Below are 7211 nucleotides of genomic sequence, written 5' to 3'. Positions count from 1 at the left end.
CAGGAAGTAAAACTCAAATCATGACAGCACAAAATAGAAGCAAAAACCAATGAAAAAAACCCAAACCCTGACAACAACATCCAAACCTTTGCAAAGATGGATGTTCATATCGTGCATATTAAATGAAAACGTTTTAGCCGATCACCGCTAGCTCTGGGGAGAAAGTGGGTATGTTTACCTGGGGGCGGTGCTGGCAGCACAGACTTTTCCTGGAAAAGTCATGCAAGGGGCTGTTCTAACTTTATGATGTCACAATGTGACAACCCACTCTTTTTTATAGATTGGGATGGGCTGGTGCTCAGAACGCAGGCTTTTAGAGGAATACTTAGAAAAATGCGTGACTGGAGCAAAATACCGCTTTGTTTTTTGTTTTTTTTTTTGTGAGGAATTAAGATTATTATACACTTAAAAGCTCAAAAAAGTTGATTTTGCATGATATAGGCCCTTTAAGTTCAGTTACCTTTTACAAATGACATTCTTTAGACCCCTTAGTTTGTTTTATGTGATGCCTTTGTGTAAGTGATGCATAAAACCTTACTGGAATTTGTAAAATAAAGGATATCGTTAGACTAAGAACTATGGGTAATCAGTATTAAAAAATGCAAAAATGAACACAACTTTTCTTTTTGTCCAACCACTTTTCCTTTTTTCTTCAGGAAGCCACAATGAAAGGAAGCAGTCTGGTGAAAACAACAGGGTGGTTTTCAGTTATTCTCCAAACTGTCAGTCTGAACTTGTCTGTCTCTTCCCCCCTCTCCATATCATTAACTTGCTATTGACTTAACGGGCCTCTTTGCCAAGTCCTCCTCAAAAGATGCTCTGTTGTGGATGAGTTATCTTAATGGACAATATTCTCTTGAAACACAGATTTAAAGTGAACCTCAGAGAAAGGGGTTGGCTGCTTCTCTGTCTGTCTCTTGTTGCTACATTAGTACTCCACGCAGAATCACTGGAGCCTTCACGAGCTGCTGGCACCATCTCAGCCCCCCCTCCACCAGGTCCTGGCTGCTCCCTGTGAGAGAGAGGGACGGCGACACAGGGAAAATCAATCCTCTCACTCAGGATGGAGTGCTAAGATGTTCAATTTTCCAGCCACCCCCTTGCCCCTTCTCTTCTGGCATTCCCACAAGTCCGTCTTACGGTGAGTTCCTGTGGCCATGCTCTCTGGCTCTGACCTCAATCCGTCTTGTTAAACCATAATTGGAAATGAGCTGGGCATTTACCTCTCTAGATATATATCTGTGAACCGGGCCTCCGTTGGGAAATCTGGACTTGCATGTGGCCTTGCTAAATCAAAGGCTGGGATTTCACACCTACAGCTGAAACCATTTAGGTGGATCTGAGCTGAGGTGCAGGTTTGCACTATCACAAGAGCTGGCCTGCAGCCATTTTCTAACAGCTACAGAGACAAATTGGCATGTTTTTTTTTTTTTTGGATCACACAATCTTCCTTTTAAATGAAAAATTGAGGCAGATGCCACACCCCATAGTGCAACTGTCTCCTTATTGAATTATTTGTAGCAACAAACTATAATCAAAGCTTACCACTTTACCGCTCCGTCTGTCATGGCTCTTCTGTATTCAGCCCAGCTCCATCCTTCACAGGGACGTTTCTCCCTGTTCACATAAAGAGGGGTGCTCATTGCCCAGAAGGCAGCATTAATATCAAAAAGCAGATCCTGAAAATGAGAAGCTGGAATATTAATGATTATGTAATTTGTGCCTAAGCAGGTTCCTGCTCCCAGAGCATGCACTTGTTTTCAAAGTCTTTTAAGCAGAAGCCTCTTTTGCAGCAGCAACAAAAGACACTTTAAAGAACAAACATGCACTTTTGTGCACATGTATTTTAATACAGAATGCAGACTGTTGACAGTTGTCTTTTTTATCCCTTTCAAAGTAATCCAGTACACACCTGCAGATAAATGCCTTTGCAAGAAAAATCAATGACGGCGTCCTTGAAACTAAAACCACAAGGTCAACTTTCCTCATCGCTAGATCCCCGGCACATGGGCATCATGCATTTTGTCCAAGCTGACAAGTATGTACACACACACATGCTGGAGTGTAATTTGCATTTAAGATCAGATATTTGAAAAATAGAAGACTAGTCTTTGACATGGGGCTCTTTTTGTTGCATCTGCAGCTATTATTATACCGATCTGTTTCAAAAGACTAAAGAGAAGCTTAGTAAAATTTAAACTTGTTGCATAAATTCAGTAAAAAAAAAATTGAAGTTTTTCCTGCAACACATGATCACATGCTGCAACTGTTTTCTGACCTCTGTCCCAAGTTGTATAGTGAATTCACCCATGGCATCTAACATGAAACAGTTGATTTAGCTCTAAAATTCTTTAGATTTTTACAAATTATGATGATGTATTTGTCAATAAAAACTTATGTTAGACTATGAAATTAATCACTGCTCTAATCACCAGTAAATATCTACAGAAATATAACCGCTTAGTTTGCCTGAGATGTGTTTTATGATCAGAAAATAATTTTAAAATAGATGACAAGTATGATGCATCTGAAGCAGATGATAGAAAAGTTTCTCTTAGAGCTGCCTTTAGAACTGGGGGAGGGGGCAGGGTCTAAATCAATAAAACCTGAATCTGGTTTTTCTTCATCAACTATAGTTTTACTACAAATGCTGAACAAGAACATTGATATTTTTTAATAAAAAAATCCCCACAAATTTGTTACAGTCTTTCCTTTTTTAGATCCTGAATGTCACACATATTCCCCTACATTTTATTTTAGAAACATAAAAGAGCATTACTTTTGTGTTGTAGCAAAACATTTTGATAATATGCTTGAATCGTGATACGGACAACAGATCTGTTTTTGCCCAATGCTGGAAGGTAATACATATTTATATGCATAGCTCTGTACGTTCACCTGCAAAGTATGATCATTTATCAATTTGAAATAGCTCATCCATATTTTGTGTTTATTGTTTGTTCCAGCCATAAAAAATACATTTCAGCCCCAAACATCAATAAAACCAGAAACATCAACGTGAGAGGTGGAGCCAAATAAAGCCATATTCTGGGCTATTTCTGTTGGAAGGGAAGGGTTTGTGTGCGCATGCAACAGGGATTGCATATAAATGGATTTTTTTAGAAACTTAGCTATGTTAAGGTCTTTTGTTATCTGAGCGAGACACAAACGGAAAATAAAAAATGATTTTTTGTAGGCACATCTGCATAAATAAAATGAATAATAAATAAATACTGTTGCCTGTTTTTTTTTTAAGTGTCCAAGACTTGGAAAAAAAAAAGATTTAAAATCCATAAACGCAGATGGCCTGAGCGGAAAGAAGTCAATTTCATTTGTTTACGTGTAACAGCCCATATATTGACCATTTGATGATAGAAATGAATAATTACTGAATCTTTAATTATTGTACATGATTTATGATTTTTAATAATTCATGTTGACATAAATAAATGATTCTTTCATTTTAAGTAAATGAGCTTACATTCTTGTGTTTTTGATCAGTTTTTTTCAGATGAACTGGCCTTTCTCAGTTGTTCTTTTTTCTTATGCTGTTCCACATCCCTTAACTGTATTGTTTTTATTTTATGTAGTTTGTTTTGAGCAAAACATTTTAAATTATCTATTTCTCTTTTAAATAAAGATTTCAAGCTGGTGCAACTCACAAATTCTAAGCTATAACTGTTTAACCCTTAAACACCGGAGATTTAGCTCCTCTGTTGACATTCTTTCGAGTACTATATCTCCTCAACTGTTTATCATCGTAATTCCAGCGGATTCTGAAAATGAGAAAGGCAGCCTTGCACTCATATGCAAAAATACAAAGCAGGGAAGCTTACACAATCTATGATGAAAAGCAGGTTTGCAACGTAAGGTTTTGCTTAACGGTGCAACGGCTTTTCTCTGCGTTAGAATCGGCGGATTCACATTGATCACATTAAACAGTTGAGGAGTTATGGTAAGTCAAAGATCATGCGTTATTTCTGTCCCCAGCAACATCTCCGGTGTTATGCTGCGTTTACACCAAACGCAATTCCCGCATCAAATGCACACCTGCTGCGACTCTTTTGATGCACATCAAATGTGCTTCTGGATGCTTGTCCATGAATTTGTTCATAAACTTGATGCTCCTGATGTGTGTGGAAGGAGCTACCGACATATGTTTTAACCTCATCACTACATGGAACCATTGACTGCATATCTAATTTACAATGCATACAGTGGAAGATACAGATGATGCTGAGAGATCAAGTTTGTTTATTTTAAAGGGCTCTATAAAAGCATTGGTAAATACATCATCAGCAAGTCTGCATTCATGAGATCATTCAGAGTCTCCCAATACGATGAGGTTCACCATCTAGGATCTGCATCTGAAGGACGGCAGCTTTTCAGCAGTACTTCCATCTCTTCCATTAAGATTTTGATGACTTGCGGTCCTGGGTTTGGTGCAGGAGAGAAAAAATAAAAATAAGAATAAAATTAAAGGAACTGATTATTATTGTCTCAATGCAAATAAAAAAATATTGTTAAGTTCAGGAGTTGGTTTTGGACTGCACCTGCAGATTACATCCTCAACATGATATGGGCCAAAGCTGAGTCTGATTGGTTGACATGCTGATTGGTTGACAGGATATGTTGTTTTTGCCAAGTTCAGATATTTGAACTGTGAAAGTATTGCACTGCAACCCCTAAAAGACACTGCCGCAAGTCTGCCCCACGGCGTTCAAATCCTTCCGCAGACACTCTGATTGGATCTGTTCATTGACTTAACATCGAAAGTGAATCCACCTAATGCACGAATTGCGTTCAGTGTGAACGTAGCTTTCAAGGGTTAAGGGATGTGCCCTATAATGGAGATCCACTAAAGCAGGAGTTCTCAAAGTTTTTTTAGCGGAGGGCCAAATTAATAACTCGACATTAGACTGGGGGCCAATTTTGGTGAAAAAAATGGATAAACAGAAAAAGTTGTTTTTAACCCTTGTGCTATCTTAGATGACCCCACCCTTACAATGACATGTTCTCCCTACCATGACAAAGGTGGATAAATGTGGAAAGATTTCATGTAATCCATGGACACCAGTGAAGATCACAAATCATTGAAGAAAAAAGGTTCAGAGCACTGTCCAGTGGGTCTAGATGACCCAACTCCCAATATTAAAGTGTCTAGGATAACACAAGGGTTACTAACTTTAATGACCAAGTGTAATTTGTACAGTTAACCAGGCCTTCCAGATGTTTTCCCAGTTGCTGTCAGAGGTTGCTGCCCAGATCTTCTACTCGTCTAGTAATTGTATCATTTGATAGACTTATTTCTTCAAACTTTTTCTTTTGCTCTAGACAAACAATGTCAGCTACTTTGAGAACCCCTGCACTAAAGTATGCAATAGCTGTGCAGTGGGGAACTGCAGATGATTTCCTTCCCACATTTTCATTTAATTGAGAGGAATATGTAAAGGTTTACATTTACAAAAAACATTTTAGGGACACCACTGAACTGCACTGCAGCAAAGTACACAACACACAGATAGACCTTTTATTTTGTACATTTGCCAACAGCTGTTACATATTTCCCTTACCTCATTTTAGACCCGAAAACTGTTGACAGGTATTTGAAGAAGATAATAGTTGTTTTTTTTTTTCTTTGCCTGTGCAGTATTGGGATGATGCCACTCCCATTGTCTTTGATATGTAAAATGTCTTCATTTGACTGAACCACACACAAACAGTAAGGTCAGAGTGACACTTCTCTTCAAGCCTGGAACAAGATGTATGGATGCTGTTCTCCTTTATCAACGAACCAACCATTCATGTTCATGCCGTCTTAATGCAGACCATTGGGAAAGCTCTGCGAGCCCATTTCCCTGACGGGAGCCATCTGTCTGATTCTCCCCTCCTGTCATTAGCCCATCTTCGAGATGATTCCCAACACATATCACTGGCTGCAATCTGTCTGTCTGCCTGTACAACTGAGCAGCTGAGCTCTCTGATGGGTGGAGAGCTGGAAATTTCTTCTATCCGTCTGCCTGGTCTACCATTGTACCTCCCATTCTTATTTTTATTTCCACCTTTCCAGTTTTCCATTCACATGCAGAAAAGAGCATACTTTTTTGCCTTTCATTGTTGATATTGCCCCCATTTCTCTTACTTTCATCTCCATGTTGCTTGTTTGGCATATTTCCCCTCATTCCTCCTCCACCTCTTCTATCCCCCGCCTTCCTTGTTTCCAAAGTCTCACTGGTGAGGTGCAGCCATAACTCGTGTTATGCAGCTGCTGTTGCGAGGGAGAGAGCAATGTGAGAGTCGTCCATGGTGGCAGAGAGAACAGCAGAGCCTGACTTGAACATATGCTGTGAGAGGTTCCATTTATAACTCCTGCCACTAATGACGTGCACACAGAATAAAATGCAGACCCAAGTCACTTCAAGAACTCGTTTCCATTCAACAAACATCAACTCTTGATTTCATTATTTAAAAAAAATAACAATAAAAAGCTTGCATTGAAAACTCTTTCTTTCTTTTTTCCAGTTAGATTCTCAACCAGTTTTGCATTCCTGACCTCACAGTGCCTCCTGTCAGTAGGCAGGTTGACTGCTTGATCTACCATCACTGTCACACCACCACTGTTTTGCTCGGGTGAGTTATAAACTGCGTTCACACCTCCCTCGACAATGGATGTTCCAGCAACCACTTTCAATGAAAAGTCTGCGTAAACATCAGTTTCAGGTTTCCATGTTCAAAACTCTTGTGTTCTCATGTCTCTATGCAAGTTTTTACGACAGTTTTCAGGCTCTGCATACGAAACATTAAATGTGCAAAAAAGTTAAATCTGGTCAAACATTTACCAAACAGAGACTCTTATTTTATAGTGATGTACGGAGGGCATCTTTTTTAATTTATGGTAGAGCCAACCACTCGAAAACTGATCATAGAGGAGAAATTAATAATTGTGCTTTGTGCCTGGCTGAAATTCTATAACACCAAGTCTGTCATATATCAGAAAAGAGCTGTGAAAGAAAAGGCCTGGAGCAAGATTCATAAGATTTGCACTGCTTTGACATTCTGCATCAAGCCTCTTCCAGCTGTAGGTGGAGGACATGCACTTGTAAACATTAGGAAAAGAACAAGAAGTTCCTCCAAGCTTGTCCAAACTGTACACCATGGGCTTAATGCGAGTCACATGCACGTTGTGAAAGTGGTTATACACTAAAAAATGA

General features: G+C 39.1%; 2 long non-coding RNA genes across 2 annotated transcripts; one reads left to right on the top strand and one right to left on the bottom strand.

Moving 5' to 3' along the window:
- Positions 1-877: 877 nt before the first annotated feature.
- On the bottom strand, positions 878-6262 carry LOC144991185 (uncharacterized). Its single transcript, XR_013655144.1, has 4 exons — positions 6143-6262; positions 4352-4433; positions 1546-1617; positions 878-1012 (listed from the first exon to the last, which is right to left on the bottom strand). It is a non-coding gene; the product is annotated as an uncharacterized LOC144991185 (long non-coding RNA).
- Positions 1003-6630, top strand: LOC144991186 (uncharacterized). Its single transcript, XR_013655145.1, has 3 exons — positions 1003-1141; positions 1898-2038; positions 6523-6630. It is a non-coding gene; the product is annotated as an uncharacterized LOC144991186 (long non-coding RNA).
- The last annotated feature ends 581 nt before the right edge of the window (positions 6631-7211 follow it).

Source organism: Oryzias latipes, chromosome 3 (genome assembly GCF_053564925.1).
Source record: "Oryzias latipes strain Hd-rR chromosome 3, Olatipes_Hd-rR_3.1".
NCBI lineage: Eukaryota > Metazoa > Chordata > Actinopteri > Beloniformes > Adrianichthyidae > Oryzias > Oryzias latipes.
The sequence above is the reverse complement of the archived record's forward strand: the minus strand, read 5'-3'. Positions and strand labels throughout refer to the sequence as shown.